Genomic DNA, 24,723 nt, shown 5'->3' on the forward strand with positions numbered 1-24,723 from the left:
TCAATCCCACGACTCTGATCATGACCTGAGCTGAAATCAAGAGTCACTCAACTAACTTAGCCACCCAAGCGCCCCAGTATTCTACTTTTTGTTTGTTTAATTGCTTGTTCATTCACCTCATTTGGCACCACACTTTTATTTTTTCACTAAAATTTCTTCCTTCATTAAGATAGGGATCAGTTTCCAAATATTAAGATGCATATTTGCATTGCATTTTGAAAACCTTCTACACTGTTGTTCTTGGTATGCTGTCATACATCCATTGATAGACCCTGCAAAGCTCTATGGAAAAAGTGAATTCAAAACTCTTCATCGTTGTGTGGACCATTATAAGAACTAAGACTTACATGATATAAAAATGAGAGAATATTACTCAGCAATCAAAAAGAATGAAATCTTGCCATTTGCAATAACGTTGATGGAACTAGAGTGTATTATGCTAAGAGAAATAAGTCAGTCGGAGAAAGACAAATATATGATTTCACTCATATGTGGAATTTAAGAAATGAAACAGATGAACATACGGAAAGTGAAGGAAAAATAAGATAAAAAGAGAGTGGGAGGCAAACCGTAAGAAACTCTTAAATACAGAGAACAAACTGAGGGCTGCTGGAGAGGTGGGGGGATGGGCTAAATGGGTGATGGGCATTAAGGAGGGCACTTGTTGGGATGAGCACTGGGCATTATATGTAAGCAATGAATCACTAAAGTCTACTCCTGAAATCATTATTATATGTTAACTAACTTGGATTTAAATAAAATTTAAAAATTTTTTTAAATAAATACTGAAAAAAAAAATTGAGGGAACTGCATCAATGGAAAAATGAAACCCAGCTATCCACCAGTTATTTTTTATCTTCCATAGCAAAATTGCCATACAGTCAATTAGTTATATTGCACAAATGTTTGCAACAAAAATGCTTGTGGCAGATGTCTACAGCAAAGAGGCTTACAGCAAAAATACTGGACAAGGGATGGTCTACCAGCTGTATTTCTCTGAAGATATTACTATATTTATACAAAAGTTCCATTCTTGTGCTTAATTAGGTCTGTTTCATTGGGTGTAAGTTCTTTTTGTTTATCATTACATTTTCATGAATTTTGTGCTTTTGAAATGGTTGGTGATACTTGATGTATGAACTTGTGCTTATAGCCTGAGATTCCCTATTTACCTGTGCTTTGTCTCCTTGTATATCACCAACTTGAGTGGGGGTGGAGGTCAAAATGGAGGCTTGCATTCTGCATCATTTTCACTAAGAGTTGGATCAAATAAGAATTTAGGGGCGCCTGGGTCAGCTCAGGTCATGATTTCATGGTTTGTGAATTTGTGCCTCTCTTTGGGCTCTGTGATGACAGTGTGGAGCCTGCTTGGGATTCTCTTCCTCTCTCTCTGCCCCTCCCCACTTGCATGCACACACACGTATGCTCGCTCTCCCTCTCTCCCCCTCTCTCTCTCTCTGTTAAAATACATAAAACATTTAAAAAATAAAGGAGAATTTAGCTGGGATAAGGAACCTCAGCAGCTGGTCTTCTGGGCATGAGTGTTCCCTGTTTTCCCCAGATTTCACTAGCTACTCAGGGCACCTCTCTATCTCCAACCCAATCTTCTATATTCTCTCCCTCCCACCTGCAGTCAAATAGCCCCATCACTGTTGCCTCACCCAAGGGAGTTATGCTTTTGCTGCTCCCACTGCAGAAACACAATTGATCATTGTGTCAGGAGTCTTGGATGCCTTCTCACACTATAGTCTATCACTTAAGTGAAAAACACACTGCACAATGCACCCACAAAGTACATCAGTATTCTCAAACACAGGGAGGTGGGAGAGCACAGAGAATCAAACCAAGCCAAAGGTCAGGGGCCAGGGAGGAGACATCCCCTGAGGTGGGTCTGGGAAGACAGGAAAAAGGAGCTATGGTCATAAAAAAGGAAGTAAAAGGGGAAATTAGGCAAAGGAAATGGCATCAATAAAATCACAGTCTCCTTAAATAGCAGGGCAAATACAGTTGTAGGCAGTTTGGAATAATTAGAGCATTGGGTGATGAAGCTATTAAGGCAATGTCTTATGTTGGATTCTCCAGGTGCTGACATGGAGTTTGGAGTGGAAAGTGTTTACTAGGGATCAACACCTATGAACGAACAAGGGAGGAAACTTGATTGGGTAGATGATGTCAAATTTGCAAGCAAGTCCAACAAAGCATTAGCCAACCCAGCAGGGAGACCTAGAGTGAATACTGACCATCAGAGTTGTCCCACATCACTCCAAAATGGACACTCTTTATATCCCCACCTGTCTTGGTCACCAGGGTGGACTACCCTGGGAAAGATATGCCCTCAGTCCAGGAGGCTCTGTGCAGCTGAGGCAAAGCTTCAAGGAGCTGACAGCTGGAGGCTCTCTGCTGACTGCTGCGGTACCCACAGCTGGACAGCGAGTTGCCCTTAAAGGGGATCTGGACAGTGCATCCCCATTTTTTCATAGACATGTACAGGCAATGTCATCCATGGTCCCCTTATCACTAGAGAGCTCAAATATTATTCCATGGGCAAGGAAGAGCCCGTGAAAAGTGTCAAGCATGGAATGACATGCTCGGCTTTGCGTTAAGTCACAATCTAAATAACCGATGCAAAATCGGAGGTGAAGAGTTAAAACAAAGCCAGTTAGGAGGCTACCAAATTGTCCCAGGTGAAGGGAAGGACCTGCACAGGGCACTAAAAGAAGTATAAGGAGTAGATGGATCAGAGGAGAATTTAAAACATAAAACTTGCAGGGAGCCAAGCCAAGACTATATACTTTTGGAAGATAAGTCAAATCTTGGTATCCTCCCCTCGCTCCTTACCAGCCTGCATTCAGCTGATTAAGGGCATCCATCTACTTCTGTTCACCAGTTTCCCCAGTATCTAGAGCACTGCCTCCTACATAGCAGATGCTTGATAAATATTTATTGAACGAATGGGTAGATGTGTGAGAGGACCAAGACCTCAGCCAACTGACACAGGATGTGGCTGCTACTTCCCAATCATGTGAGTCTTCAGAAACCTTATCAAATTGGAGTCTATACTTTCACACAACCATCCAAGGTGGAATTCGGAACAATGGGAGGGCTGACACAGTCTCACAACCTAGCTTTGGGTTAACAGCAGCTGAAAAACGAACGGACATGAACCCTCTCATGCAGCAGATCCACTGGAATAAACAACCTCCACCATCAGACATGCTACCCACTTACCTCTGAGCCAAAAGCATCTTTTCAACCTAAGAATCTCTCTCTCTCTCTCTCTCTCTCTCTCTCTCTCTCTCACACACACACACACACACACACACACACACAATTTCAGACATCAACTCTCAAGAGAATGACTAGAAATGCATATTGGGTTTGTTTTTTTTTTAAGTTTATTTTGAGAGAAAGAGAGAGAGAGCACACAAGTTGGGGAGGAAGCAGAGAGAGAGGGGGACAGAGGATCCGAAGCCGACAGCAGAGAGCCTGACACAGGGCTCGATCTCACGATCCATGAGATCATGACCTGAGTGGAAGTCAGACACTTAACCAGCTGAGCCACCCAGAGGCCCCTAGAAGTGCATATTCTAAGCACCCTAAGCCAAATATCTAAGATGCCATTTGATTGGAAATTAAAAAGCATAACCCTATCCTAATTAATCCATATTATGTATGAACTCCCCATTGACTCATTTTTAATTGGTTTGCTTGCAAAAACAATGCAAATATGCATAAAGTTAAAAGTAAGGAGTATGTATATATAAATGCCTATTTGTGTAAACTGCTGTGAAGGATATTCAAGAAACTTAGAAGTTCCCTCTGGATATGTGAGCATGGACATCAGACTAGGAAAGAGACATACTTTTCACTGATTACTCACTTATGCAGCTTATATTTTTCCATATATATATATATATATATATACACACACACACACATTACTTTTTTAAAAAAAAACATTGTCAAAATAAAAAATAAGTCTTCACTCTTCCAACCTCCCCCCATATCTGCTTTGATATCCTAAGAGCAACCCATTGTTAACAGTTTTGATGTGTATCCTTTCAGATACCCATCCTTTCCTCCACACATTGACCCGCCCAAAGGTGTGTCTGTCTACATGAGATTATGGAATAAACTACTTAAAATTACCTGGCCGTTGCACTAAGGCTCTGTGTTCTTTGTTGTCCAGAGGTCACAGTGACAGAACAGTGACCCAGACAGGTAGTCAGTGATGCTGCCAGAACAGTTTCTGCCAGGTTGCCAATGTGGCAGTGCCCACTGCAACTAACACCCTGCCTCCCCACACAAGCCATGTGTCTAGACCACTGCCTCCGTATCCAGTCCCAGTGCCAGGCTGATTTATAGAGCATTTTCTATATTCGATTGTATTGTTTACCCAGGATCCCCACCGTCCCCGTTCTAGTGTGTGTTCCTTCAGTCTTTTATCTATATATGTGTACTACAGCATCCAGCACTGGGCGTCCGCACAGAGGCTGGGCCAGCTTCTCCTGGTGCCAAAGTAACCACTGCCTGCTTCTCCTTGAATCAGGACCCAGCAAAACCTGGAATGTGTTGAACGGGGACAGGGGAGTGCTACAGTTTTATCCACGAACCACACTATAGGTGCTAGGCCTTATACAGGTGCCCTGCCTTGGTCCTACTACCTTTCCAAGGATTGATAAAATAGTGAGTGCTGGAAAAAAAAAAATCTATTATTGGCACCAAAGAACAAAAACTACAATATTAAAATTGCTAAATATTTATCCCAAGGTCTACAAAATCTAACACATCAGCTTAATCAATAGCAACTCAAGTCTTCCAGAGTCACCCACTACTTATGTTCACTGCGGAGCGCGGTGCAATTTAATGTGTTTGATTTTACGTGGGATTAGGTCTCCAGAACTGAGCGCCGACAAGGCCCTTGGGCGATTCCGGCTGGAGCTGACTCCCCCGCACCTGTAAAGGGCAAACATAGCTAGTCTCCTGTAGCCCGGGAGTACACTATGACCTATGTAAGCTTAGAAGGACCCCAGAGTATAAGATGCTGAACTAGTGTTTAGTTTGGGCTTTCCTAGGAGTGCAGTTTCTGTTCCCTAGATATTAGTTCTGCTTTAAGCCACATTTGCTGAGTTACAAAAAAAAAAAAAAAAAAAGAACTTCCTCTTAAGTAAACCTGCTTGGCGTAATCACCCCTCCCCGTTCTCGGGCACCGCATTCTGTTCGAACTAGATAGAAGACTAATGATTCAGCTCTTAACTAGCTAGAGTCAACAAGTTATATTTTAAGATTCTTCAGGATTGTGTAATTGGTGCTCGCCCTTTCAAACTGCCACCCTTTGCAACTCGAGTGGTCAATACAACCTATATAAGGCATTCCCAAAGCTGGTTCGGGGCCAGACTTTCGGGACGTGTTGTATTTTCCTGTCTGGCCCGGCGGTAATAAATTTGTTTTGATCTTGTTTTTGCTGTCCGGAGTTCATAAGCGATCGCGACCTACAACAGCGCCCAGCTCTGCGGGGGAAGGCAGGGGTATCCACAGTGATCTCCTCCACCACCACCACCCTCGGCCCCCATTCAGTACTCCTCCCCAGAGCATCCAGATCTCAACTCCAAGAAGGCTCTGCTTCCACACTCCCTGCCATCTTCTTCTGAGGGCGACACTGGCGAGCGCCCCCGACTCCACCCCAGGACTAGCTGTCTCCTGACGCTCATCTAGCCCTGCTTGCCGCGGATCCCAGTCAGCGGTGCAGAACTCCGTGCACCGGAAGTGCCACCAACTCCGTGCACTGCCACCTTGAGACCCACGAAGAACCTCTCTTCCGCCTCCAACTAAAGAGCCTCGAGTGCAGGAGGATGCCTGCAGCCAATGGGAAGCCCTGGAGGGGTGGAACCGACCGATGGGAGTGGAGGGGCTAGCCAAAGAGGCACACCCATTCTGGAACGACAGCCAATGGGGAGTTGGGAAAGGCGGGACTTCTGCAGAACAGACTAATAGCACGGAGACTAACAGCACGGAGAAATCACCGTTCTAACAACCCTTCGGTGACAGCCACAGAGCTTCGCCCTCTGGCTCCGCAGGTTGCGCGCGCCCCTCAGTGGCCGCCTGGCGGAGATGGCAAGCGTCGTTATTAGAAACAAAAGTAGGCTGTTTCCCAAGTTTAGAAGAAAAGATGAGCCTGCCCACCCGCCCCTCCCACCTGGGAGCAAAATAGTCCCGGCCCTCCTTAAAACTAAATCATTCTTACCCAGGACCACGAGGCCCCTGCTCCCACGACCGCAGGCTCTCTCTGATGTGAAAGCATTAGCTGCAGGATTCTAAGTCAAATACTAGAAAATTAAGTCCAGGATTACATTAAAAGAATAATGTCTGTGCTGACAGCTCAGAGCCTGGAGCCTGCTTCAGGTTCTGTGTCTCCCCCTCTCTCTGCCCCTCCCATGCTCATGCTCTGTCCCTCTCTGTCTCTCAATAATAAATAAACGTCAAAAAAAAAAAAAAAGAAAGAAAAAGAAAAGAATAATGCACAATTACAGTGATCAATCAGATCATTAGAAGAGCAATAGCATTTGATAAAAAAAAAAAATTAGCATTTATTAAAATTTAACATCGATTACTGAGCTTAAAAACAAAAATGAAATTCTCAATACACTAGGGATTCAAGGAACCCTTAATTTAAGAGACTCAGAAAACCAGAGAATTTCACACTGCGTGAAATACCAGAAGCATTCCTATGAAAGTCAAGATAAACGTAAATACATTCACAGTCCTCCCCTCTTACCGAGGACGTACCTTCCAAGACACCTAGAGGATGGCTGAAACCAGGGACAGTATGGAACCCTGTATATACTAGGTTTTTTCCTATACCTTCCTGTGATAAAGTTTAATTTGTAAATTAGGCACAGTAAGAGATTAACAACAAGTAATAAATAAAATAGTTAGGGGTGCCTGGGTGGCTCAGTCCGTTAAGCATCAGGTCATGATCTCACCACTCCTGAGATGGAACCTGGCATCGGACTCTGTGCTGGCAGCCCGGAGCCTGCTTGGGATTCCCTCTTTGCCCCTCCCCCCACTTGCTCACTCTCTCTCAAAATAAATAAACATTTAAAAAATTATAAATAAGTAAATAGCACAATTATAACAATATACTGTAGTAAAAGTTACGTGAGTGAGGGCGCGCACACTCCTCACTCACGTGTGCACGTGCTCACTCGCTCTCCCTCTCTCTCCTCCAAGATACCAATTGTACTGTACTCGCCCTTCTTATTTTTGTGGTGTTATGAGGTCATAAAATGCCTAGGTGATGAAATGAGGGGAGGTGAATGATGCAAGCATTAAGACACAGCATTAGGTTTCCACTGACCTCCTGACCATAGGTCACAAGGTGGATCATCTGCTTGTGGACCAAAGCTGACCTCCAGAAACTAAATTACAGAAAAGCAGAAGCCCCAGCCAGGGGGACTATTGTAGTCCTAGTGTCATCAATTTCATTTAATGTTTTGGAGAGGCTGACTGAGGGAGTGGAGCAGTTAAAATTGGAAAGGGAAGGGGCGCCTGGGTGGCGCAGTCGGTTAAGCGTCCGACTTCAGCCAGGTCACGATCTCGCGGTCCGTGAGTTCGAGCCCCGCGTCAGGCTCTGGGCTGATGGCTCAGAGCCTGGAGCCTGTTTCCAATTCTGTGTCTCCCTCTCTCTCTGCCCTTCCCCCGTTCATGCTGTGTCTCTCTCTGTCCCAAAAATAAATAAACGTTGAAAAAAAAAATTTTTTTTAAAAATTGGAAAGGGAAAAAAAAGACAAAATATCATTATTTCAAGTGAAATTATTTATACCTGAAAATCCAGAAAAATCCCCTAAAAATTGGAGAATTCAGAATGGTGTCTGGAAGAAAGATATATTTATGTGTGCAGTGTGGTGTGTGTGTGTGTGTGTGTGTGTGTGTAGAGAAAGAAGGGAAGAAAGGAAAGAAGGCTACAACTTTCCTGTATGCTAATATAAAAGACTTACTTGTGCTCTAAGGAAGAAAAGATCCCATTCACTGGAAGAGGGTAGGCAAAAATTTGGTATGTGGAGATTATATGATTTGTATACTTGGAAATACAAAGAGACTCTATTGAAAACTATTAGTAACAATAAGAAAATAGTATAATTTGGCTAGGTACAAAATCAATATGCAAAAATTAATAGTGTTTCCATATACAAAGAGCCAGGTAGAAAATATAATAGAAATAAAAATATCCCATATATAATAGCAGCAAAAAAGAATAATAACTAGGAATAAATTTAACGAGAAATGTTCAGTTTCTTTTATAGGCCACTGGGGTACATAAAAGAAAACTTAAAATAAATCCCTATTTGTGGATAGTAAGACTCAGTATAATAAAGATGTCAAATCGCCCTAGTTTAAATTATAACTTTAATGTAATCCTAATAAAAATTCCAAAAAGGGTATTTGAGATCTAGAAAAGTTAATTTTAAAGTTATGTGGTATTATATACTTGTAATAAACATCAAAGAAATAACTTAAAAATTTCCTAACCTTGTGGTCCCAGATATCAAGGTTGTAGAGCTCACCAAGTCCAAAATAATGAAAGCCATCTACTTAAAAACTCACACCAAGATATATCATCAAGAAATTTCAAACCAACTGCATATGCAGATCATAAATGCTTCCAGAAAAGAAATGTAATCAACTATAAAAGCTCAAGTATCAGAATGGCTATTGTGGTTGCTGAAAAGACAGTGGAGCTATGCCTTAAAAATTCTCTGAAAAATAAATATTTTCAATATAGAATTATCAGCCAAGCTAGTAATCTAGCATACAGGCAGAATGGAGAGATTTTCAGATATGAAAGGATTCAAAAAGTTTGTCTCCCATTCTTTTTAATTTTTTAACATTTATTTATTTTTGAGAGAGAGCACAAGTGGGGGAGAGACCGAGAAAGAGAGACACACAGAATCCAAAGCAGGCTCCAGGCTCTGAACTGTCAGCACAGAGCCTGACACGGGGCTCGAACTCACGAACTGTGAGATCATGACCTGAGCCAAAGTCTGGCATTTAACCCACTGAGCCACCCAGGCACCCCTCCCATTCTTTTTTCAGAAGCTACTGGGTTGGGCACCTGGGTGGCTCAGTCAGGCATCCAACTCTTGATTTCAGCTCAGTTCATGATCTCATAGTTCTTGGGATTGGGCCACCTGCTTGGGATTCTCTCTCCCTCTCTCTTTTCCTCCCCACACCACCACAACCACGACCACCACCACTCGCTTGCTCATGCACAGGTGCGCATGCTCTCTCTCCCTCTCTCTCAAAATAAATAAATAAACATTTTTTAAAAAGCAGCAGCAGCAGCTACTGGGGAACAGCTTCAGCGAAATCAAGGAGCAAATCAAAAACAAAGAGTTCATGGAATTCAGAAAATCACAGATTTAGCCCAGGAAAGCAGTAAAACAGAAGTCCCAGGATAGTTGCTGCGCAGTAGGCTTAGAAAGCAATCAGTTCAGATGGAGAAAAGACAAAGGGTTCAGTGCCTGGAAAAAATAGATTCAACAAGAGTTCAGGAAAGCAATGAGACTACACATATGACAAACTAAGCAAGGTAAAGTTGAGGAAACTATTCTCTCTGGGTAAAACATAAGGCTGTACAAGAAAGAAAATATAATTCTACTTAACTTTATAAAGTTATATAACTTTGTATATAAATACAGCAAATTTTATATTATAGTAACTAGTTAATTATAATGACTAAACACTTTGATTGCTCACATAACTAAAAATACTGTTTTGTTTTAGGAAGATGAGGGAGGGGAGGAGGGTTAAAAGAACTAATTCCATATTTGTTCCAAGAGGAAGATGATAAATATGACTAAAATTGATAGTAAATAGCAGTATAAGCATATTACCAAACAATATGGCGCTTACAGTGGAGGGGGAAGGGGGTCAATGCTTATGGAGTTAAAAGTGACTGTCTCTGGGACACAAGACTGAGAGTGGGGAAGGGTAAAATCAGGTGACTATTTTTCATTTAAAACCTATTTGTAATATCTAAATTCTTTAACTATGATTAATTTATTTTAATTTAAACAATTATATAACTGGGAAATGGAGAAGGAGAGTCCAGCTCGACCAGATATTTTAAAATAGTATCAGGTTACAATAAGTTAAATATTGGGACTAGAATAGAATAGTGTCAGAGAATACAGAGATGGACCTATCTATGGAAATTAATAAGTGACAAAGGTGACATTTCTAATCAATGAGGAAACATTGGGATATTCAATAAATAGTGGGGGGAGAGCTGGTTAGCCATCTAGAGAAAAACAAGTGACTATCTCACTTTATTCTTTATATCAAATTCAAAATAAAACAAAGTAAGTAACAAAAGTTTAATTTTCTTTAAATAATAAAATAAGGGGTGCCTAGCTGGCTCAGTTGATTAGGCCTCTGACTCTTGATCTCAGCTCAGATCTTGTTCTTGGGGTTGTGAGTTTAAACCCTGCACTGGGCTCCACACTGGGCATGGAGCCTACTTTAAAAATATATAAATAAAAATAATAAAAATTTTTAAAAATCATAAAAGTTTAAAAACATGAAAAAAAAAGAACATTTTATAACTTTAGATTGAGGAAAGCCTTTGTAGATTAGCCACTAAATCATGAAACAATTGAGAAAAGATTGACTTGGTAGATGTTGTTAATTATCTCCTTCATTTCCACAATCCTCTTCTTCCTTACTAACAAGCCTAGATTTTGATAGTGGAAAGGAATGAACAATGTGCCCAGAAATCATAGTCTTCTTTCTAGATTCTCTTGTCCTCAGGGGAGCCATGTGACACGATTCTGACCAATGAGATATAAGCAGAAACAGTGATTTCTGGGAAAGCTTTTCTTTCCTGATATAAGCCCACCCTCTTTATTCTTTGCCCTTTTCACTCTGGAGTGGAGATGGGAGCGCTGAAGGCATGCCATCCAGCAACCAGGTGCTTTCCAACAGGGTGGTGAAGACTGCATACAAAGGAGAGCAAAGCAGCAAAATGGAGAAAGGCTGGTTCCCTGATGGCATCATTGAGTCCCCGAACTGCCTACCTCCAGACTTCATGCTTGTTAAAAAAGAATTTTTTAAATAAGGTGAAACCATGACTCCCATACACTATAAAAATGAATACATTTTAAAGATTTTATTTAATGCACCAAAGAGGAAACAAAGAGGGATCCAAAGAACACATTTTTAGGTCAGGAATATTGAAATAAATGTAGGCATTTATTTCATAATACATAATAAAACAGAAGCAAACTGGTTTTTCCATTGGGTTGGGACAGTGGGAGAGAGTTGTTCCTCTTCTGGATGTGTCTATTTGCATATCTATAGACTATAATTATTTGTCTTTGCTATCAGTTATCTAAAACTTAGCTATTAGAATCAGATAACCCAGAAAGGTGTGCTCTAGACAATGCAGTTTTCCACTGAAGCACAAATTTTTCCCTGCGTGTTGCATGAAACAAATATTCTCCCATCTATTCAAGCCATTGTTAGTTGGTTTTTTATTTCCTGTAGTTGAATACAGTCCTAGCTGATACAACTGATAAATCTGACTACATAAAAAACCCTAAAATTTTACACAGCATAGACTAGCATAAAAAGAGCCCAAAGACAACAAACTGAAGGAATATTTCCCACGTGAATGACAAAGGACTAATTTCCTGAATATCTAAAAATCAAACCAGTAAGAAAAAGATTAACAACCCAATAGAAAATGGCAAGAGGCATTAACAGTTCACAGAAAATAAAAGGCAAATAATTGTAAACATAAAAAGATGTTCAATTGCACTCATAACTTTTTTAAAACGGAAATGAAGGGGCACCTGGGTGGTGGCTCAGCTTTGATTTCAGCTCAGGTCATGATCCCGGGGTCGTAAGAATGAGCCCTGCATCAGGCTCCATGTTGAGTGTGGAGCCTGCTTAAGAGTCTCTCTCTCTCCCTCTGCCCCTCTTCCACATTTGTGCTTACTCTCTCTCCCAAAATACACACACACACACACACACACACACACACACACACATTAAAACTATAATGGAATACTATATTTCACCTATCATATAGGCAAGAATGTAAAAGTTTATTGAGGGTGAGGGAAATAAGGTATTTTCATATATTCTTGTAGAGGGGTAAATTCATATAGCCCATGTGAAAAACACCTTGGCACTGTATCTACACTCCTAGGTTCACTGAAGCATTATTCACAGTAGCCAAGATGTGGAAACAACCTAAATGCCCACCAACAGATGAATGGATGAAGAGAATATGGTATACATACAATGGAATACTATTAAGCCTTACAAAAGAAGGAAATCCTGCCATTCGCAACAACATGGATGAACCTAGAAGACATGCTAAGGGTAATAAGCCAGACACGAAAGACAAATGCTGCGTGATCTCACTTAGATGTGTAATCTAAAATAGTCAAGCCCATAGAAGCAGAGATAGAATGGTGGTTGTCAGGGGGTGGGGAGAGGGTTAATGGGGTGCTATGGGTCAAAGGGCGCGAAGTTTCAGTTATGCAGGATGAACAAATCCTGGAGATCTAATGTACAGCATAGTAATATAGTTAACAATACTGTATTGTATGTGTGAAATTTGCTAAGGGGTGGATCTTAAGTACTCTCATCCGAGGGAGTGCAGAATACAAGACTCCAAAATATACCACTCAGCATATGGATTACTTTGAGCTGAAGGCCATCAAGACCAAACACCCTCAAGAAAAACTTTCACCTCTCCCTTAACTACCTAGAAGATTTTAGATTTGGAGGCCTGGCTCTGAAAGAGAGCTATTACCTGAGATAACGTTTTACCTGAAGGGCCTAGCTGTGTAGAAGCACAATCAGACTATCAAACATCGGCCCTTCTTATCATCCTGTGAATGACCCTCCTTTCCTCTGAAGCTGCAGGCCCATCCAATTCCTTAGCTCAGGATGGCATATAAGCCTCAACTGCTGACTTGCCGTTAAATCGTATAATTTGAGGCCCCCGGACATATGAAATTATATCTGATTTTCTCCTGTTAATCTGTCTTCTGTCAATTTAGTTATCAGACCAGCAAAAGAACCTAGAAAGGAAGAAGGGAAAAATTTTCAGCCCTTACACACCAAAAAGACAAGGGAGGAGAAGCAGGAGGAAGAGGAACAGGAAGAGGAAGAGGAGAAGGGGAAATGGTAACTACCTGAGGTGATGGGAATGTTAATTAGCTTGATTGTGGTGATCATTTCATAACATATACATATATTAAAACATCAAATTGTACACCTTAAATATATACAACGTTTATTTGTCCACTGTACCTTAATAAAGCTTTTTTTTTGGGGGGGGGGAAGCACTCCGTAGGAAAAAGGTCAGTAAGAACTTCTGCAATATCAATATCACTCCAGCATCATTATTAATTTTTCCATGTTCATGAAGTGGTCAGGTATTTTTAGGCTATCAGCATACCCCATGTTTCCACACACCCCTCTGTCTCATAAGTGGACCCCCAAGCTGGACCCAGGCAATCAGAGGCTCCTCCCCCACTCCCTTGTCCTTGACATGTGCGTTCTACCTGCCTGCCCCACAGGGAGCTACAGGGAGCTCTTGAGAGAGCAGCATGTTGTTGAGACCGTCTGGACAGCTTACGTGACTGCACCCAGTTAAGGCCTCTGTATAAACTTTTAAGATTCTGTCTGGTAGATGTGGAGATCTGCTGGTCTCACAGCCATCCAAGACAAGCCTCATAATTAAGTTCCTTTGCTTATTAAACCTGCCACCTACCGATCTGGAGCAGTCTACCTCTTTATTTGGTCCCTCCCTGCCATCCCTGTAGGGGGGTCAGCTTCAGATTTCACCCCGGGGGGGCTCCTGAGGGTACAAACTAACACTGGCAAGTCAGCCAGGAGACAAAAGAAAGGGGCCTTGGCAGAGGGGCACCTGTGGGGAAATGCCAGCTTGTGGGCAGCCGGCTTGTGGATGGCCGCCTGTGTACAGGGCCGCCCAGAGAAGGCCGGCTGGTCTGGTGCGCCTGTTGGAGGAACTGGGAAGAGTGCACGGCCGCAGAGAAGGGAAGCATGAGGCTGCGTGGGGGGCTGGCCACCCAAGCCTGACCAGAGACTGATGCTCAAGTTAGAAGGTTGGAAGGAGAGCGGAGGTGAGGGAAGGATGCCTTCTACCTTCAGGGCTGACAGGAAAGGGGCGTAAGCTGGAGACCTCAACCTTCCTTTTTGCAAAGCTGGGTGGGCACAAGCTGCCTCGGATCAAGGTTCAAGTGCTGTGGACAAAGCCTGAGTAGGACACTAAGGCGTGGAATCTCCTAGAAAGTGAGGAGAGCCAAGAGGAGGATGTTGTGGTGACTGACACTGAAGTGGATGAAACACCCAGTGCTGACTGACTCCCAAAACAAAGGAAAGAAAAGCACCGCACTAGCAACCCCGGCCAGCAGGGCAGCCCCCAGTTCAGGAAATGTCCATGATGAGAGAAAATACTCCCACTGAGCTTATTGATATGGCTACCAAGTTCCACAAGAGGCAGGAGAAAATATCCAGGCATGGTTAGTGCAGCTGTGGGATATGGGGGACGATGCATTTCTCTGGACAGGAGGCAAAGCAACATCACCATACACCCTGCCCTCTGGCAGCATCTGCATGGTGCTCGAGGGATTCAGGGGATAGCCTCCCTTATAGTTTGGATTATTCTAGGCTTGGCCCAGCGAGAGGATCCCCCTGGCACATGGGACCCTGCACATCTATAATGGCGGTACAACAAATTCTTAGGGAGTTGGAAATGAGACAGGCAATCTATGCCCTTGTCTTTGAAAACCCTGATTGGGCCACATTCACTGCAGAAATGAAAACCAAGATACTCCAGTTTGTCCCCGGCACCTGCTAGGGGACACTAATATCCATGCTGAACCCAGTCGAGGGACAAGTCATTTGTGATGTTGGGCAATCTTTTGCTGATCTGGGGGAAACTGGCAAATCCCAGAAACTGGTATGGGCTGTGGGAAAGGGAAAGACCCGAGACAGAGAGAGCTCAGAACACCAAAAGGCTATCCCAATCAGCTGTACAGAGTGTGATAAAAGGGGTGCCTGGGTGGCTCAGTTGGTTGAGAGTCTGACTCTTGATATTGGCTCAGGTCATGATCTCATGGTTCATGGGATAGAGTCCTGCCTCAGACTCTGCTCTGTTAGAGCAGATTCTCTCTCTCCTCTCTCTCTCTTTGCCCCCCTCCCCGCCACTCATGTGCATGCATGTGCTCTCTCTCTCTCTCTCTCTCTCTCAAAATAAATAAACGTTAAAAAAAAAAGTGTGATAAAAGTAACCAAGAAAAAATATGGTTTGATCTTCTTGTTGCCAAGACCCCACCTAGAGGGAGAAACCAGCAACCCAATGTTATGTTGGTTTGACCTATGGAAAATCTTAAAATCTGAACAACAGTTCAGGCCTGCCCTACCTGTTCCTACGATCCCTGGTGCCCTACCTGTTCCAACAGAGGCTCCAGGGATACAATCCTATTCAGAGTGGGTGCCTCCCATGCCCCACATATAAAATACAAGCCAAGACTGCCTCTAGGTGAGAACCATTAGAGGTGATCAGAGGTCTCATGTTGGATTCACTATTTACTAGTCCCCCAGAAATAAACAAAAGATGACGGTTCGGGCTGATACTGAAGCCAAAGGTATTCTCATACATGGTAACCCTTAGAAGTTTTGTGGCCCCCTCAGTGTCATCAATGGTTAGGGACTGCAAATAATTATGGTCAAAACGGTCCATGAGAACCGGTGTCTCTTCAATACCAAAGAATATATTGGGCTTATCCCACAAGGTCAAACTCTACAAACCTACATCAGTGAATTCCACCTCTGGGTTAGAGTAATCAAACCAGTACTAAGCAGAAATGCCAGCTGGAAACTAATAAGTCTACTACCCCTGAGAAAAATGGTAATCGTCAAACAGTATAGATTGCCTAGGAGCATAAGGAAATAGGAGAAACTCCAAGAGCTGCACCAAATGGGTATTACATGCTTTGCCCATAGTGCTTTCAGCAGCCCAGTATGACCGATAAAAAAGCCAAAGGCCCATGGCAGATGACCGTGACCTACCAAGAAATGAATGAGATAATGTCACCCATGCATGTGGCCGTGCCCAACATTGCCACTGCTTTAGATACTTTGGCCATGGTCCTAGGAGTGTGCCATGCTGTACTGGACTTAGCAAATGCTTTTTTCCATATATCCCTTGCTACAGAGTCATAAGATCAACTTGCCTTCACATGAGAAGAAGCAACAATGGATCTTCCAAGTACTTCTCCAAGGCTACCTGCAGAGCCCTCCAATATGCCATGGGATGGCAACATGAGACTTGTCCCTGTTCTCTTTCCCCACAACAGTAAAATGGGTCCATTACATTGATGTTATAATGTTAACATGTGAAGACTCACCTCCGCTGCAGGACCCTCTGCAGATTTGTTGGAACATCTGCAAGGGAAAAGATGAATTCACAAAACATTCAAGGTGCAGATAATGCCATAAAGTTTTGAGGAATTATTTGGTCAGGAAATGTTGTTCCACAAGCTGTGATTACTAACATACAAGCCTATCCAACCCCTAAGAAGATAAAAGAAATGCAAGCCTTTGTAGGGATTTGGGAATTTTGGAGGACTTCTATTCCCTACCTGACACAGTGCCTCTATCCCTTTAAAAAAAGCGGTGGGGAGGGGGAGAAGCCAAGATGGAGGAACAGCATGGAAGGTTTTTTTGCGTCTCTCCTCCTCGAAATACAACCAGATTAACACTAAACCATCCTGCACACCTAGAAAACTGATTTGAGGATTAACGCAACAATTTGCACAATCTGAACCACAGAACTAAGCAGGTATGCGGCGCAGAGAGGTGAACTAGGGGAGAGAAAAGTTGCAGAGGGGAGAGAAAAGTTGCAGAGGGCAGGGAACTGTTTTTGCTTGCGAAGAGAGTACAGAGACGGGGGGGGGGGGGGGGGGGGGTGGCGAGGTTGTTCGGGAAAAGCACCCTCCCAAAGCAGCTGGAGAGAAATTGGGAAAGTGGAAACAGCCTCAGGGACTGAACTAAAAAGGGAGAAAGGAGAAAGGAGAAGGTTTAAATTCCATTAAGACTCTATAAACAGGGAAAGCGCAGAGTCTGCCACTCCACAGCTCAATACCTGGCTCTGGTGCTCTGGTGGGAAGGGCGAATCCCCAGGAGCAGAGTGGGGTCCGGGAGGTTCTCGGCCACACGGGGAAAAGCGGTTCCACTGCTGGAAGGACATCTGGTAGAGGCTCTGTGGCCACCCGGTGCCAGCAGACCCCAGAGAACAACCACATTCGCTGGTGTTGGAACAAGGTCGTTGGGGGTGAAGGCTGGTGCCAGATGTGTGTTGTGATTTGCCATAATCCCTGAAACGCTGCTGCTATACGATCGCGTGAACTTTTTCTGGGGCGGGCTAGCGCCCAGTGACAGTCTCTGGGCATCGGCAGCAGCACAGTCCTGCGAATGTTCCTGGGTGCAGCAGGCAGCCAGCCATTGCTCGGTGAGACCCTCTCCCACAGGATCTGAGTGGGTCAAAGCCACAGTCCCTCAGAAGTGACGGGTGGGAAACACAGCCGCATCGGAGATAAAACTCAGGAAGGAGGTGCCTGCCGCCTGGCCGCCTGCCGCCTGCGACAGCTTGGTCGCAGACAGTGTAGTAGCAGGGAGTGGACAGAAGCTGGAGACAAAGGACAAGTGTGCGATTGCTGGTCAGGGAGAGCACAGAGTTCCAATACTAGAGACTGGGCACCTGGGTGACGCCATTTTTAACCCTCCTGCACATGCGCATACACACCTACGAGCACCACAACAATCCACCCCAGTAGGTTAGCAGTGCCATCTAGTGGAGAATGGAGCCATTACACTAAGCCCTGCCCAACTGGGCCAACCTTGCTCTTCAGGAATACCACAAATCCCTCTGCCTGCTTAGTTTTGAACTATAAAGTGCTTCATAGTTTGACTTCTAGGGGAAATCAATGTAATTTCACTGGACAGTGACATGCAGAAGGTTGAACCTGGACCACTTTCTTACACCATACACAAAATAAAGTGGATAAAAGACCTAAACATAAGACAGGAAGCCATCAAAATCCTAGAGGAGAAAATAAGCAACAACCTCTTTGACCTTGGCTGCAGCAGCTTCTTACTTGACATGTCTCCAGAGGCAAGGGAAACAAAAGCAAAAAATGAACTATTGGGACCTCATTAAGGTAAAAACTTCTGAAGAGCAAAGGAAACAACCAACAAAACTAAAAGTCAACCGACAGAATGGGAGAAGATATTTGCAAACAACATATCAAATAAAGGGTTAGTATCCAAAATCTATAAAGAACTTATCAAACTCAACAGCCAAAAAAAAAAAAAAAAAAAAAAAAAACAAATAATCCAGTGAAGAAATGGGCAAAAGACATAAATAGACAGTTTTCAAAAGAAGACATCCAGATGACTAACAGACACATGAAAAGATGCTCAACATCACTCATCATTGGGGAAATACAAATCAAACCACAATGAGATACCACCTCACACATGTCAGAATGGCTAAAATGAACAACTCAAGAAACAACAGATGTTGGCAAGGATGTGGAGAAAGGGCAATACTTTTGCATTGTTGGTGGGAATGCGAACTGGTGCAGCCACTCTGGAAAACAGTTTGGAAGTTCCTCAAAAAATTAAAAATAGAACTACCCTATGATCCAGAATTGAACTACTAGGTATTTATCCAAGGGATACGGGTATGCTGTTTCGAAGGGGCACATGCACCCCAATGTTTATAGCAGCACTATCAACAATAGCCAAAGTGTGGAAAGAGCCCAAATGTCCATCGATGGATGAATGGATAAAGAAAATGCAGTGTATATATATATATATATATATATATATATATACAATGGAGGATCGTTCGGCAATCAAAAAGAATGAAATCTTGCCATTTGCAACTATGTGTATGGAACTAGAGGGTATTATGCTAAGCGAAATTAGTCAGAGAAAGACAAAATCATATGACTTCACTCCTATGAGGACTTTAAGACACAGAACAGATGAACATAAGGGAAGGGAAGCAAAAATATATAAAAACAGGGAGGGGGACAAAACATAAGAGACTCTTAAATATGAGGAACAAACAGAGGGTAACTGGAGGGGGTGTGGGAGGGGGAATGGGCTAAATGGGGAAGGGGCATTAAGGAATCTACTCCTGAAATCATTGTTGCACTATATGCTAACTAACTTGGATGGAAATTTAAAAATAAATAAATAATTTTAAGAAATAAAACAAAATAAAGGGGGGGGGTAACAGGTGGGCAGAGCAGCAAGCCACCTTTGAGAAGGCAAAAATACTAGTGAAACAAATTAAAGCTCTGGACATCCCTCAAGCAGGGCTATCATTTGAATCAGATGTATCTAGAATGTATGGGTTGGGCACTATAGAAGAGACAACAGAAAGAGAAAATACCTCTAGGATATTGGTCTTGGTTCTGGAAAGAGGCAAAAACCTGATATACCTCCGTAAAGCAACAGTTCCTAGCAATGTACACAGTACTCCTCCAGGTAGACTGTCTCATGACGAAAAAGCATAGCATGTTAAGAGCTTCCCTTTCTATCAAGGGATGGATAGAGAACATGTTCCATTGACCCACTTCTGCCATGGCCCAGACTCCCACTTTGACTAAGTGCCTACGGCATATGCCTACAGACAACAAAGGGGTACCCTGCCCACCAGCCCACTGTCTCTAGAAATGTGGGTGCTACTAGACCCTATAGAACATATAGATCCTCCAAATGCCCCCACCCCTATTCCTGTGGCAACCCCTGCAGAGGGAATGAGGAAAAATCCTGCTGATGCCTGATAGATCTCCCACATGGACTGCAATGGCTATTCAGCCCAACACTGACATCATCTGGTTGGAAACAGAAATGAACCACAGCAGCCAGTGGGCTGAACTCAGCTATTTAGCTGGGGATCACTGACTGATGAACCCTGGCCGTTAACCCTTCACACCAAAGAGATTAACCCTGTGGCTTAGACAATGAAAAGCAAAGGTGTAGATGATCATAGATAAGTCCTTATGAGGTCAAGAAAGTTTACCTGCAAGAGCCTGAGGTAGTCCTCACTGTCTTCCACGTCCCAGTTCATAGGGCAATCAGGAAACTGATGCCCTAGCTTGGGTAAAAGCCCTAGCAACTAACTCTTCAGTAGATACAACACAGTGGGCAAATAGAAAGAGAGGCCACTATAACACCCAGATTGAATGGAATATTACCAAGGATGCCAGATTGCCCTTAAAATACAGTGGCTTGGTTAATGCAGTAATAAATCCTGTATGTCCTCAACAACACTCAAGGCACCTGCCAAAGGAGTCTGGGACCATCCATCGGAGTCCCCAGATGGTGAAGAATTGGCAAACTGGTTATGTTTGCCCCCTCTGTCTGAGTGAGGATTCTAAATATGCCTTGGTTCATGTGGACACTATGTCTGGCCTCATCCAAGTTTGCCTCTATGGCTGTGAAAACCAGGTGTCCACCAACAGGGGATTATGGAAGCTGAGCACCATGTGCAGATGCCCTCAATGATCAGGGATCACGTTTCAAAGGTCATGATATCTAAGAGTGGACAAAAGATAATGACATTAAGTAGAAGCCCCACCTCCCCTGTAACCTGCAAGCCACAGGACTGATCAGAAAAAAAGAGACATTAAAGCAGCAGAATAAATTACTAACAACTAAAACCACCTGGCCAAGCAGACTAAGGTACTCTCCCAGGCTTCAATACATTTCATTTTTTGTAATGTTTTTTATTTAGTTTTGAGAGAGAGAGAGAATGAGCAGGGGAGGGGCAGAGAGAGAAGGAGACACAGAATCTGTAACAGGCTCCAGACTCTGAACTGTCAGGGCCCAAAGCAGCGAGATCATGACCTGAGCCAAAGTCAGATGCTTAAAGGCTTTAATACATTTAAATGATCAATCAGTAGGGCCTATTACCCAATATGCCAAACTAGAAACCCCTGCCAAGGCATCCAGTACCGTAAAGGTACAAAAGTTGAGGGAGACAGCCATTGCCCTGAGTCCCACCGTGGATCAATGTGCTACGATGCTGAGAACATCAAGCCCCATCAGGCCTGGCGAAGGCATTGTGTACTGGGATTCTCAATAAGACACCCCAGGGAACTACTCAGTCTCTAATGGGATTCTATTATCCTGCTGCGAGCCAGACCTGTTGAAACACACTATACCTGGAACAGAACATGCACCACTGAAGGAGGGGAGAAGGTGAGGGTCCTGATCTGGCATATCCCACCCCCAGTCCTGCCTGCTGCCTTCCCCAGCCAACATGCATGGCATGCACAACCAGGTCAAATTTCTAAAGCTACAGCTACATTAACATCTAATGATCAGGTTGCAAGTGTAATTCTTACAGAAGGGAGAGAATTTCCCACACGAGTTCCTATTAAATAATTGTCTTGTCAGCCTTAGACATCTGCTGCCCCTATGGTGCCCAGTCATGACACAGACTCCTAATATAAATACCTCTCCACAGTGGGCCCACTTGTATGCCCAACAAAAGATTTAAGCTGGCCTTGTGTATATGAGCAGATGCCCCTTTCTAGCTCATCAGGATTATCACCACTCTGGGGAGTGGATTAAAAAGTTCTCAAGGCTCCTGGGTGGCTCAGTCAGTTAAGCATCCAACTTCCGCTCAGGTCATGATCTCACCATTCGTGAGTTCGAGCCCCACATTGGGCTTGGTGCAGACAGCTCAGAGCCTGGAGCCTGCTTCGGATTCTGTGTCTCCCTCTCTCTCTGCCCCTTCCCTTGCTCACTCTCTCTCTTTCTCTCTGTCTCAAAAATAAACATTTTTTAAAAAGTCCTAAAGCAGTATATTAAAAAAGAACAAGCTAGGACTGGCATTCTTAATTCATCTGATATTACCAATACTACTCTAGAAAACTGGTCTCTGGCACACACTATCAGTAACACTGGACACGGGTATTCTTTTTCTGTCAATCAAACTACACAAGCAGCCCATCAAACTGATGACCAAAAGGGTCCTAAAAAATAATACCATCTGAGCCACGGGTGACTATGCACAGACCTGGGATATATTCACATGGTTCACCCTGGGTGATGGACATTTGAGCACTGGATTGCCAGGCACCCCTATGTTGGGAACAGAAAAATCACTGTGAAAACAACCAACCCAGCTGTACCAGAAATGTGGGATGGAAGTCGCTGGAACTATGCAGTCATTCTGTCACACTAAAGGATAGCAGCTAGTTTGACACTGACAGGTCACAACACCCACTTATTGGGAAGCCCTGAATGAACCCAGTGGTTATGTAGCACAGACATTTGGCCGTGGCTCCTACCTGGGTGATTGGGCCACTGCACCCTGGCTTTTCCCTGGGCACAAAGGAGAATCCGCCCCATAGTAATAGCAATTGCCAACCTCCTCCTCCTCAAGGCCAGATGAGCATGTTATGTTTTCCACTGGTATGCTCATCTGGCCACCATTTTCCTTCCATTGGCCTGGAAGCCACTGTAGCACACAAAGAAGCACTTACTAAGTCCACCTAGCAAGCCTTAAATGATAGCCAATAAGGAAAAAGCCTGCCCTTACTGAACACTAAAATATCTCTAATGAGAAAAGCTGGGGGCATCTGGGTGGTTCATTCAGTTAAGCCTCCAGCTCTTGATCTCCACTCAGGTCACGATCCCACAGTTCCTGGGATCAAGCCCCATTTTGGGCTCTGTGCTGACAGTGTGGAACCTGCTTGGGATTCTCTCTCTCAATCTCTCTCTCTCTCTCTCTCTCTCTCTCTCTTTCTCTCTCAAAATAAATAAACTTGAAAAAGAAAAAGAAACAAGTTGTCCTCCAGGATCACCTGAACATTATCACTGCCTCTCAAGGAGGCATCTATGCCATTATCTAAACAGAATGCTTGTGTTTATACCTGATAAATCTGCTCATTACCATCTTTATTAAATCACATAAAGAAACAAGTAAATATCCTGAGTTATCTGGCCTCCAACCTAGAGGACTTAATAAATCAATGATTCAGATCACTGGGCTCTTAATTTTGAAAATTACTTATTTTGGAAATCGTGATTTTAATCTGCTTTTTCTTGCACGTGCCTAAACTGTTGCTGTGGCATCTGCCTCCAGTGCGGCCAGATAGTCACCAAACAAGCCACCTCTATGCCAGTAAAACCTTGCTGACTGCTCAGGGAACATTGCAAAAGAGCAGTACATATAGAATTATAAGAGCCAGTCATAAGAGGTGAAACACTAGAGAAGGTCATCGAGAGGATATGGATGCCATTTGACCCATGAGCTGGACGCAGGCAATTGAGGCTCTTCCCTGCCCTCCCTGTCGGTGAAATATGCATTCTGCCTGCCTTCCTGCCCTAAAAGCTGCCTCAAGGACACAGACTTGAGATAGTAATGTGCTGTTGAGACCATCTGGGTATAATGACTGGATGTGCCATCTGGTAGACATGACTGAACCCAGTTAGGGCGTCTATATAAACTTTTAAGGTTCTGACAGGTGGGTGTAAAGATCTGCTCACTTTGCAGCTGACTAAGCCAACCATCATAAAAGCAAGTTCCCTTGCTTATTAAAACTGCCACCTACCAATCTGGAGGGGTCTGTCTCTTTTTCAGTCTGCCCTTGCCCACCCCCCCACGTACGGGGACCAATTTCAGATTTCACCCAGGAAACTGTAACCCAAGTTTACAAATCAACAAGTTGCAAGAAGAGGTTGTTGCCAGGAGAAGCCATGGGCCACTGGGCGCTGCAGGTGGTCATGCACTGCAGGAGGTGGACACGGGGGAAGCTGTGTGCAGTGCAGGAATCTGGGTGCAGGAAGTGCTGCTCAGGCTGCAGAAGCCAGACCTGAAACCCACGCAAGCACCTGTGCTACAACAGGTTGCCAAGGGAGACTTGAGAGCTTGCCAAGCAAGCACTAGAGAACCAGAAGCAAAACCCCTTTCCTCCTACAGTGTCTCTCTGGCACCCTCTGCTGACAAAGTTTAGCATTGGGCCAGCTGGCAAAGGAAACATTTAAAGGACCCAGATCCATTTCACAGTCTAGGCAGTGAAGGGAAACCTTGGTGCTGAGACCAGCTCAGCTGGTCTTCAGGGAGAGAATAAAGCTAAACAAAAAGCCATTACAAATCTGTAAGGAAAAGACCTACAATCCTAGAAAGGAAAAAAAAAAAAAAATACAGAGACGCACAGAGAAAAGCAGAAAGCAAAAGGCGAGAGACAGACAAGAGGTCTGATGACCTTGGCTGTTCTTCCCGTGGCCCCGCTACATCCCTGACCTTTGATGGTAGGAGACTGCTCTTTCTCTTTCTAATGAACACCTCCTTTTTTGTCAGCTTACACTTGCTTGGGCTGGCTTCCAGCCCTGCGACAAAGTCCTCCTAGTCAATAAGAAGTCACTGAATTAAAATCTCAGTTACTAATTTTGTCATTTCCAAGTCCTTGGAAGGGGTTACAGTTGTTTGTACCTGCTGTAATTTTGTCCCATCGGGTTTGGGGAAGCACTCTTCCTTGGCCAAAAATTTCTGTAATTAAAAAAAGTTGAAATCCTTTCCCATTCTATTCACTGCTGCACTCTGAGTGGTACAGCTGGGTTTCATCTGGGCCTCGTTGTCCATTTTCCCTG

General features: G+C 43.7%; 1 long non-coding RNA gene across 1 annotated transcript; it reads left to right on the forward strand.

The window, feature by feature from the left end:
- Nucleotides 1-16,374: 16,374 nt before the first annotated feature.
- On the forward strand, nucleotides 16,375-23,693 carry LOC123603183. The gene is made up of 2 exons (XR_006714769.1): nucleotides 16,375-16,885; nucleotides 23,216-23,693. It is a non-coding gene; the product is annotated as an uncharacterized LOC123603183 (long non-coding RNA).
- The last annotated feature ends 1,030 nt before the right edge of the window (nucleotides 23,694-24,723 follow it).

This window comes from Leopardus geoffroyi, chromosome E1, assembly GCF_018350155.1.
Source record: "Leopardus geoffroyi isolate Oge1 chromosome E1, O.geoffroyi_Oge1_pat1.0, whole genome shotgun sequence".
Classification (NCBI taxonomy): Eukaryota; Metazoa; Chordata; class Mammalia; order Carnivora; family Felidae; genus Leopardus; species Leopardus geoffroyi.